Consider the following 11,869-nt stretch of genomic DNA (forward strand, 5'->3'; position numbering starts at 1 on the left):
GTGGGATATGAACTAGGCGCTGTTACACAGGACTAGACCTGAGCTGCAGCTTGGATTGGCATGACCTTATCATGCCCGTGGGGCAGAGATTGAGCGAATCCTCTCAGTTTGAGACTGAGTGTGACCCTTGTTGTGATGGGGTCTTGCTTTCTCTGTCCGGCCCCATCTCTCCCTTGCAGTCGCACCGCTCCAGTCTCAGTCGTTGTGGCCGGGGGTCACACCGAGAATACAGTGGGAGAACTGGGAGATAACACATATTACACTCCTTTACTTGAGCCACGCTCATCCCCCTGTGCTTTCTTGGAGCCCTTGATTTAGGTATACAAGGTCATGTAATAATACAAATGATTTAATCTTAAAGTCAATGTATTCTGTAAGTGTCCTCAGCAAAACTACAGCCCTTCCTCATGGCATGTGGAGGCCATGAACTGCTGCATCACATTGATCACCCTCTGCAGTCACTTCGATCTTGGCAGGTTTTACCACAATTACTTGTGGTCATCCTAAGTACCAACCCTGATAATGAGGCACCCAGGGATTGTGTTACAATCAAAAATATTAAGGAATTGCAATCATGTCCTCTTTAGAGTTTTTTCAAACATAAGTAGTTTTCATAGATGATTTTCAGAAAAAGCTCTTTCCAAATTACAGCATTGACAGCAATTCTCCTCCATTTATATTGACATGGAGCACTGTACTCTGGCATGCCTGTGCGCGTGGCCTGCAGTCAGATCTGACAAACACTCTCAGCTTTGCCAATGACATGCACTGCCCTTGTGCACGAACAGCTCTGTCCGTCGAGCTCATCCCGGAGGAGCACATGTCCTGGATACACACAGCCATGCATCTGCACATACAGGGCCGGTTCTAGGGTTTGCGGGGCCCTGGCCCAGAAGGGAATGTGCCCTCCCCTCTCATTGGCATGTGTGACCCAGCTCAGGAAGCTGCTTTGTGCAGATGACTCCTGGGCCTCGGCTTCTGCTCCCAGCCTCTACAAGCGCCTCCTTTACAGCTCCTATGGGGCTGAAGGGGTGAGAATTGCTTGAGGGATGAAAGTTGAAACTGTGGAGGCGCTAAATGTTGGGCAATGGGCGTCCTGCAGTGTTTTTTTTTTTGCCAACTACCCTAAGTTGTGGGCCCAATTAGTTTGGCTGCTGTAACCCACCCTTTCCTCTTCCTCTCCAGCAAGGGTTGGTTACAATCTAGGAGCTGCAATTTCAACATATGGGCATTGGATGGCTGCTGCGATTCAGGGGTCTGTATGACTTAGTATGTTCTATTTACACAGAGAATATCATGCACTTGTTGTTTCACCATCTAACGTATGGACAGATACTCGAAAAGAATTTATAAATGTTGGGAATGTAATTAAGCGAAATTAGATTCATTAAAATAAAGCTGTAAGCTACACACGTTTGATCTCCTTTGTCTGCATAGTTTGTGCACTATGTTATGTCGAGAGGTGTTTGAGCAGTGGCTGGGAGGGAGGCTGGAGAAGCAGCAGGTGATGCAGTGGTAACTTGTGAGCAGATGACATGGCCGTGGCTGCTTTTTTTCGTACATTCAATTGTATTTTGGTCATTAAAATCTCAATCGTTCGCCATTATAATGGTAAGTACCTTGTGCCATAAAGGAAATTACATCTCAACAAAAACAGCGGAGTAGGGAGGTTTATCATGCCTGCGCCCTGTGAGGTGCATCATGCCCGCGCCCTGTGAGGTGTATCATGCCCGCGCCCTTTGAGGTGTATCATGCCTGCGCCCTGTGAGGTGTATCATGCCCGCGCCCTGTGAGGTGTATCATGCCCGCGCCCTGTGAGGTGCAGGGCTGGCGCTAGGTGTGGGCTGCTGCCCAGGGCCTCGCACCAGCATGTGGCCACGCACTGTTGATGTGTCCTGTCGGGTCCCTGGCGATCCATTTCAAAGAAAGGTGTCACCTTTCTTTGAAATAGAGGGGCCCCCCTTACTTGGCCTCCCAGGGATGGTATGCGGATACATAAGGGAGGGAGACGCTCCCTTCAATTGAAAGGAGACCCATTCACAGACACTGTGGGAGGCCCATTGTCCATCATTTTGGCGCCCCCATAGTTTTAACTTTTATCCCACAAGCAATTCTCACACCTATCGGACTGAAGGTGTGAGAAATGCTTGTGGGCTCAAAGTTAAAACTGTGGGGGTGACAAAATGCTGCACAATAGGCCTCCCACAGTGTCTGTGAATGGTTTCCTTGCAAGGAGCCACTTATCTACATTAGAGGGGCCTCGCACATTCCCTTTTAGCCCAGGGCCTCGCAAATCCTAGAACCGGCCCTGGTGAGGTGTATCATGCCTTGGTCTGTCATTTGTTGGGCTGCATGCATTCTTGAGCATTATAATCTAGGAATTTCCCATTCAGATGGGATATAACCTAATTCCAAGTATGTACTTAATGCACTAACAAAAATTATTTGCTCTGTTGTAAAGCGCTCTCACACCTCTGTGTAAAGTACTCTCTACTTAAACGTATAAATAAATAAATCCATGACGGAGCAGCCTTCTGCTTATTGGCTGCAGTGCAGGGCGAGGCTCGACCCCTGCTGGTACCCCCTTTGGGGTTACTGATACGAGACACTGATGGAAGAGTCGGAGAGTAGACCCCAGGGCCCAGACTTCTGTTTAAACACTGTCTGCAGCTCAAACGAAGACATACAAGATAGAGGCGCCTGCCTGACTATATACCCTGCACCGTATCGGGCACAGAAAAAACTGGCACCAGGATGTTGTTCCAGCGTCCCAGAGTGTCTCTGAATGGTTCCCTTGCAATTAGCACAATAGGAAGTGTCCCTCTCCCCTAGGCCTCTGGGCACCATCCCTGAGAGGGCCCTCCATGGACCCTAATTGCAAGGAGACGCCTTTCTTTCAGTTCAATCTGCAGGGAAACAAAAGGACAAATGTCCGGTGCAGGCCCCATGCTGGTACACTGAGTGCGAGGCCCTGGGCAGCTGCCCACACTGCCCATGCCTAGCACCGGCCCTGTGTACATCCGAAACACAAGGAGAGGATGGACGGAGCGCTGAAACTTTCAGACACTCACTCCTTCCCAATCATAGATCTGGGTTGAATCCATCATCGTTCTTTAGCTCACTCCGCCACCCCAGTTCAGACCCAGCCATATCCAAATCAGTCTTCCCCATAAGTTGGCAGGGTATGCCCAGAAACTGGTCCCTGGATGCTTGTTTCTGGTTCAGGAAAGACCTGGCTTGGCAGTTCGGGCTGGACTGTTCCCATGAGGCACAGGGTCAAGACTGATTTGCATATAGCTGGGTCTAAACTGGGGTGGCAGAGTGAGCAAAAGAAAGATGGATTTAACCCAGATCTGTTGACTGGGGGGAGAATGTTGTTACCGGACATCTGTTTCCCCACTGTGTACGGCAGTGCAAGCGAGATCCAGAGTAATTAGTCACTGGATCCAGGCCCGGACTGGCCGTTGCGGGCACCGGGAAATCCCCCGGTGGGCCGCATGGTTGGGGGCCGGTTTTGGGCTCCTGGGGGCCGTTTTATGTTACAGGGCCGTTTTTGCAGCTATGCTGCAAAAACGGCCCTGTAACAAAAACGGCCGAAAACCGGCCCTGGCACAGAGCGCGGTCGCACCCCGGCCCCCCCCCCCCCCTCTCCTCCCGGAGGGGGGGGGGGAGGGCGGCCGAGCACTTTGCCAGGGCCGGTTCTGTTTCCCAGTCCGGCCCTGACTGGATCTGAACTCAGGAGCCGGGATTTGGGTTTCCGCAAGTACCATCAACTGCGACACAGACCATTCATATGCAAGAATTTGAGGAACTCTTTTCCCTCTGGATATATTTACCATCAGCAGTCAGCGAAGGTGCTGGCTGGCCTACCTGTTACATGGGGTGATGTCATTTGATACAAGCTTTATTTATTTATCTGACTTCCAAAATCAGCTGGATTGCATGATATATCACATGTTGACACTGAGCTGGTTAATCCAAGCCATCACCCTAGATGGGCTGCTCCAAGGGTTCCCAAGCAATGTCTGTGCCTAAAATAAGACCTGGCTAGGCAGTTCGGGTGGACTGTTCCCGCAGGCACAGGTTCAAGACTGATTTGCATATAGCTGGATCTGAACTGAGGTGGCGAAGTGAGCTAAAGAACTATGATGGATACAACCAAGATCTGTGACTGGGGGTGAGTGTCTGAAAGGTTTCAGCGCTCCACCCATCATCTCCTTGTTTTTGCTTTGTTCACCCTAAGTTGACAGGGTATGCCCAGACGTGGGTCCCTTGCTCACTTTGCCACTGGATTCGAGCTAGCCTGGCTGATGAGGGGTGTTACCCCGAAACCGTTCCCAGGATGCTTGTTTCTGGTCCAGGGAGGACCTGGCTTGGTAATTACGGCTTGACTGTTCCTATGAGGAACAGGGTCAAGACTGATTTGCATATAGCCATGTCTGAACTGTGCTGGCGAAGTGAGCTAAAGAATGATGATGAATTCAACCCAGAACTGTGACTGGGGGTGAGTGTCGGAAAAGTTTTAGTGCTCCATCCATCATCTTGCTTTTGCTGTGTATATGTAAATTAACATTGACCTGCACATCCCCTGTGTTCATCGGGTTCTGCACTTGCTATACATGTACAACATGCACTCACAGCTCTGCAGATGGCCCCCGACTGATCTCCAAATACAATGTATACACAAAGCCCTATTGCTGCACCTTAAATGTGACCTGTGCGTACACAGCTCTACCAGCAACCCTCAGTCATGACCTGATATTACTCTATGTGTGCTCAACTCTATCAGTGTACCTTCATTCCTAACCTGTACATCTCGCACTATTAGTGCACCTCACTCTTAAATTGCACGTACACAATTCACACACAACCTTACCAGTGGACCTCAGTCATCAAGTGAACCTCAGTCATCGAGTGAACCTTAGTCATCGAGTGAACCTTAGTCATCGAGTGAACCTCGGTCATCAAGTGAACCTCGGTCATCAAGTGAACCTCAGTCATCGAGTGAACCTCAGTCATCGAGTGAACCTCAGTCATCGAGTGAACCTCAGTCATCAAGTGAACCTGAGTCATCGAGTGAACCTCAGTCATCGAGTGAACCTCAGTTGTCATCGAGTGAACCTGAGTCATCGAGTGAACCTGAGTCATCGAGTGAACCTGAGTCATCGAGTGAACCTGAGTCATCAAGTGAACCTGAGTCATCGAGTGAACCTCAGTTGTCATCAAGTGAACCTGAGTCATCGAGTGAACCTGAGTCATCGAGTGAACCTGAGTCATCGAGTGAACCTGATTAATCGAGTGAACCTCGGTCATCGAGTGAACCTCGGTCATCGAGTGAACCTCGGTCAACGAGTGAACCTCGGTCAACGAGTGAACCTCGGTCATCAAATGAACCTCAGTCATCAAGTGAACCTTAGTCGTCATCAAGTGAACCTCAGTCACCGAGTGAATCTTAGTCATCAAGTGAACCTGAGTCATCAAGTGAACCTCAGTCATCAAGTGAACCTCAGTCATCGAGTGAACCTCAGTCGTCATCAAGGGAACCTCAGTTGCCATCAAGGGAACCTCAGTTGTCATCAAGGGAACCTCAGTTGTCATCAAGGGAACCTCAGTCATCGAGTGAACCTCAGTTGTCATCAAGTGAGCCTCAGTTATCAAGTGAACCTGAGTCATCGAGTGAACCTGAGTCATCGAGTGAACCTGAGTCATCGAGTGAACCTGAGTCATCAAGTGAACCTCGGTCATCAAGTGAACCTCGGTCATCAAGTGAACCTCGGTCATCAAGTGAACCTCTGTCATCGAGTAAACTTCAGTAATTGAGAGAACCTCGGTCATTGAGTGAACCTCGGTCATTGAGTGAACCTCGGTCATTGAGTGAAGCTCGGTCATCGAGTGAACCTTGGACATCAAGTGAATCTCGGTCATAGAGTGAATCTCGGTCATAGAGTGAACCTCGGTCATCAAGTGAACCTCGGTCATCAAGTGAACCTAAGTCATCAAGTGAACCTCAGTCGTCATCAAGTGAACCTCAGTCGTCATCAAGTGAACCTCAGTCACCGAGTGAACCTTAGTCATCAAGTGAACCTCAGTCGTCATCAAGTGAACCTCAGTCATCATCAAGGGAACCTCAGTTGTCATCAAGGGAACCTCAGTTGTCATCAAGGGAACCTCAGTCATCGAGTGAACCTCAGTTGTCAAGTGAACCTCAGTTGTCAAGTGAACCTGAGTCATCGAGTGAACCTGAGTCATCGAGTGAACCTGAGTCATCGAGTGAACCTGAGTCATCGAGTTAACCTCGGTCATCAAGTGAACCTCGGTCATCAAGTGAACCTCGGTCATCAAGTGAACCTCGGTCATTGAGTGAACTTCAGGAATTGAGAGAACCTCGTCATTGAGTGAACCTCGGTCATTGAGTGAACCTCGGTCATCGAGTGAACCTTAGTCGTCATCAAGTGAACCTCAGTCACCGAGTGAACCTTAGTCATCAAGTGAACCTGAGTCATCAAGTGAACCTCAGTCATCAAGTGAACCTCAGTCATCAAGTGAACCTCAGTCGTCATCAAGTGAACCTAAGTCATCAAGTGAACCACAGTCATCGAGTGAACCTCAGTCGTCATCAAGGGAACCTCAGTCGTCATCAAGGGAACCTCAGTCGTCATCAAGGGAACCTCAGTCATCGAGTGAACCTCAGTTGTTATCAAGTGAGCCTCAGTTATCAAGTGAACCTGAGTCATCGAGTGAACCTGAGTCATCGAGTGAACCTGAGTCATCGAGTGAACCTGAGTCATCGAGTGAACCTGAGTCATCGAGTGAACCTCGGCCATCGAGTAAACTTCAGGAATTGAGAGAACCTCGGTCATTGAGTGAACCTCGGTCATTGAGTGAACCTCGGTCATCGAGTGAACCTTGGTCATCAAGTGAATCTCGGTCAGAGTGAACCTCGGTCATCAAGTGAACCTCGGTCATCAAGTGAACCTAAGTCATCAAGTGAACCTCAGTCGTCATCAAGTGAACCTCAGTCACCGAGTGAACCTTAGTCATCAAGTGAACCTCAGTCGTCATCAAGTGAACCTCAGTCATCAAGTGAACCTCAGTCATCAAGTGAACCTCAGTCATCAAGTGAACCTGAGTCATCGAGTGAACCTCAGTCATCAAGTGAACCTCAGTCATCGAGTGAACAGCAGTCATCGAGTGAACAGCAGTCATCGAGTGAACAGCAGTCATCGAGTGAACCTCAGTCATCGAGTGAACCTCAGTCGTCATCAAGTGAACCTCAGTCATCAAGTGAACCTCAGTCATCGAGTGAACCTCAGTCGTCATCAAGTGAACCTCAGTCGTCATCAAGTGAACCTCAGTCGTCATCAAGTGAACCTCAGTCATCAAGTGAACCTGAGTCATCAAGTGAACCTGAGTCATCGAGTGAACCTCAGTCGTCATCAAGTGAACCTCAGTCGTCATCAAGTGAACCTCAGTCGTCATCAAGTGAACCTCAGTCGTCATCGAGTGAACCACAGTCATCGAGTACATTTAAGCGGCACAGGCAGCTCTTTAACGTGGCTCTTCAGTCTTGTAAACACAGCTCTGCCCTTGCGTTACTATGAGCCTTGGCGAGCTACGAATGAGCAGGAAACACAGGAAACTGAGGGTCTGCAGGATCCTAAAGTAACTGGATTTGAGCAGCAGCCATATAGACTTAAATTGAGCACAGCCCTTACTGTGGCCCTTGAGAGTGAGTAGGAGCCCATGGGACCTGGGGTTGAGCAGGACGTCTGAAGTTGTGGTGGTGAGGGGCAGCCTTGTGCATTGGAGGAACCAGAGCACCAATAGAGTAGAGAGTAAACAGAAGACTCGTGGACCATGCAACCTCAATGGTCCAGCTCAGAGTGAGTATTAGCTACGGGGCCTATGTATGTATGTATGTATGTATGCAGAGAATTTATAAAGTGCAGGAATCACCCCCGAAGGGGTATCTCCGCTCTAGCATAGAAAACAAGTCGGACAGGCACGGACTCCCATAACTTATGCCTTGAATAATTCACTCTTCAGGAGATTCCTGAAATGAGCTAGACTAGGACATTTATGTAAATCGCCTGACAAAGAATTCCAGTATTTCAGAGCCAGGCAGGCAACAGTTTTGCCTCCAGATCGTATTTTCTTAAAGCGAGGGACCACCAGCAACCTTTTGCCTTCCGATCTGAGACACCGGTTGGGGCAGTATACTTTGAACTCATCCGCCATATAGCTCGGGCTTGTACCATAAAGAGCTCTATGGGTGAAACAACAGAACTTGAACTTAATTCTCTGGTGGATTGGAAGCCAATGGAGAAATGTCAGTAATGGCCCAGGGCAGGTGGGGGTGGTTTATTAGGAGCCAGGCGTGCGGCCACATTCTGGACGATCTGCAATCTGCTGAGAAGTGACTCCCTCTCATTGGCCTAAGGATGAAGAGGGCTGTCAGGGGACCTTAGGGCCAGAACTACTTCAAGAGCACACGAGAGAGCAGGAACCGCTGCGGACCTTTCTGCGGCAGGAGCTTCGCAGATCTGAGAGTATTGGGTTCTTTGGGAACAGACTGATGATGAACTAGAACCTTGATGCGTTAGTGAGCAACAGCAGTTGTATTTCACCCCCTACCCCAGAGCATCTCTTGGTGCTGATTTAGGATAAGAAGGGGCTAATACGAAATCCTGTACGTTAAGGGGGCAGAGAAGTCTCAAGACCTAAGAGTGAGTGTGAACCTCTGCTGGTCACTGGGAAGTAAAGGCCCCATCTCGCTCCTTCCATTCCCAGCCAAAGTCATCGAGAAGGCTGTCAACAACCAGCTCGCCGCCTTCCTCGAAACCAACAAATCCCTAGACTCCTCACAATCTGGCTTCTGAGCCAAACACAGTACTGAGACCGCACTCATCGCAGCAACAGACGACATTCGAACTCTACTGGACAATGGAGACACAGTCGCCCTCATCCTCCTCGACCTCTCCGCAGCCTTCGACACAGTCTGTCATAGCACCCTGTTACAACGCCTCAGAAACATCGGAATCCAATGAAAAGCACTGGAATGGATCACCTCGTTCCTCGCCGGAAGAACCCAGAGAGTCCGCCTCCCACAATTCAAGTCAGAGGCCACTGAAGTCATCTGCGGCGTGCCACAAGGATCGTCACTCAGCCCCACCCTCTTCAACGTATACATGAGCCCCCTCGCGGCCATCGCACACCAACACAACCTCAACATCATCTCCTACGCTGATGACACTCAACTGATCCTCTCACTCACCAAAGACCCTAACACCGCCAAAACAAACTTACATAAAGGAATGAAAGAAGTAGCCGAGTGGATGAAGCACAGCCGCCTGAAACTGAATTCTGACAAAACTGAAGTCCTTATCCTAGGCACCTCCCCCTCCGCCTGGGACGACTCATGGTGGCCAGAGTCCCTTGGAAAAGCACCCATCCCGACGGACCATGCACGGAACCTGGGCGTCATTCTGGACTCCTCACTCTCGATGACCAAACAGGTCAACGCCGTTTCATCATCTTGCTTCAACATCCTTCGCATGCTCAAAAAAACATTTCGCTGGATCCCCACCGAAACTAGAAAAACGGTCACCCACGCACTGGTTACAAGCCGCTTGGACTACGGAAACACCCTATACGCCGGCACCACCGCAAAACTTCAGAAAAAACTCCAACGCATCCAGAACGCATCAGCCAGACTCATACTAGACATTCCGCATAAAGGCCACATTTCTGATCACCTGAAAAACCTCCACTTGCTCCCCGTCAATAAGAGGATAACATTCCGCCTCCTAACCCACGCACACAAAGCACTTTACGAACTTGGACCCGAATGCCTCAACACACGACTTTCCTTCTACACCCCCTCCCGCCTGCTACGCTCCTCCCACCAAGCCCTTGCTGCTATACCTCACATCAACAAAACCACCATGGGAGGAAGATCCTTCTCCTACCTGGCAGCCAAAACCTGGAACTCACTTCCCACACACCTTCGCCTCACTCAGAACCACCTAGCATTCAGAAAGCAACTTAAAACCTGGATATTCGACAAGTAATTCCCCACCCTTCTCCAAGCGCCTTGAGACCCTCTGGGTATGTAGCGCGCTATATAAATTAATTTGAATTGAATTGAATTGAATTAAGGATGAAGAGAAACATGAGGACTGGTAACAAGCAGGACATTCAGGGACCTGAGATTGGGGAGAGGAGTTGGCCTAACGGCTAGGGTGGTCGACCTTGAATCTGGGGAACCGGGTTCGAGTCTCGGCAATAACGCTGAACATCCTGTGATTCTGGGCAAATCACTGAGGTACAAATGTACAAGTGCGGCGTTAAAATTATCGCTGCTTTAGCGGCAGGAAACTGCTGCTAAAGCAGCGATAATGGGCTTGATAATAGGCTCTTGAGAATTCCAGAGAATTCCAATAACAGCCCAGGTTTACCAGAACATGGGCTTCTATTGGAATTCACAAGAGCCTATTATCAAGCCCATTATAATTTTAACGCCATAATTTTAACGGCATCCTTGTAAATATGCCCCTTAATCTCCCCGTGCCTAACAAAAATGAATGTGGGTCTTCACGTAACGCAAGAGGTGCTATGTAAAGCGCTCTAATACCCGATTCGGGTCAAGTTTGCGCTATATAAAACTCCGTAAAAAAAAAAAGATTGAGCACCGGCTGTTGGACCGAAGAGTGAGTGTGAACCTCCGCTGGTCACTGAGAGATGAACAGAAACGTGAAGACTGGTAACAGGCAGGACATTCAGGCTAAGATTGAGCACCGGCTGTGGGGCCGAAGATAGAGATGAAAATTCATTGACCTCGGGGTGCGAACGAGATTTAACCCCATCGCCGCGGGCTAATTCCCCTGCGCGGGGGGAGGGGGGCCGTGCGCGGCGCCGCGGTGCTGATGACGAGCTTGGCTTGTCATGCAGCACGGTGGCGCTGTGCTGTTGACGAGCTGAGCTCGTCATGGCCACGCCCGCTCAATGGAACGCCCAGAAAAGCGGGAAATTATCCCCGCGTGGACGTTCCACGGAGGTCATGACAAGCTCAGCTCGTCATCAGCACAGTGCCGCCGTGCTGCATGACTAGCTCAGCTCGTCATCAGCACGAAAGAGGTTAAAGCCTGAAGATGAGTGGAATCATTTTGTTACCAGCCTTGACAAAGGTTACAGGCCCTAAACGTTTTAAAAAAACTTTTATTACTGCAAAAGTTTGCAAACATTGGGGCAGATTTACAAGGCCCTTGTGCCACTTTTGCGTCACTTTTTCCATGTTAAAAATTACGCAAAAGTGGCGCAAGGGGCTTGAAAATAAACCTCAGTATCTCCATGATCCTAACCAGGCAGTGTTTTGCGATCGGCGAATGTGGGTCACATTTTTTCTGGCTGCCCGGGCCTCCCTGGGGCCCCAATCCAACCCTGACGTCAGCACGCCCCTCTACCTGCGCAATGGTTTCTTGTTCCGCCTCGGAGCAGAGGGGCCTCTGGGTATCCAAACCAAGGCGCGCGCCACACATCCGTAACCAGGCTCCTGTACCTGACCCCTGGCATCACGTGGGCAGGGGGCCAAGGATGACGCCAGAGCCCCCCCCCCCCACATACACACCTGCACAACAGCCTCTTGTTCTACTTTGCACAGAGCAAAGTGTCTGCGAGAGATGAGGCCACCTGCCCCAGGCGCGCACCATTGTGGATCCAAGGGCCTCTTACGCGCCGTGCGTGAGAAGCGTCCACGCACCCTGGCACCGCTGTCACTCGAGCCTCTGCGCCCGGGGGTCAGGGCGGCCGCCCCTCCCTGGCACCGCTGTCACTCGAGCCTCTGCGCCCGGGGGTCAGGGCGGCCGCCCCT

The sequence above is a fragment of the Lissotriton vulgaris genome, chromosome 7 (genome assembly GCF_964263255.1).
Source record: "Lissotriton vulgaris chromosome 7, aLisVul1.2, whole genome shotgun sequence".
NCBI classification, from domain to species: Eukaryota; Metazoa; Chordata; class Amphibia; order Caudata; family Salamandridae; genus Lissotriton; species Lissotriton vulgaris.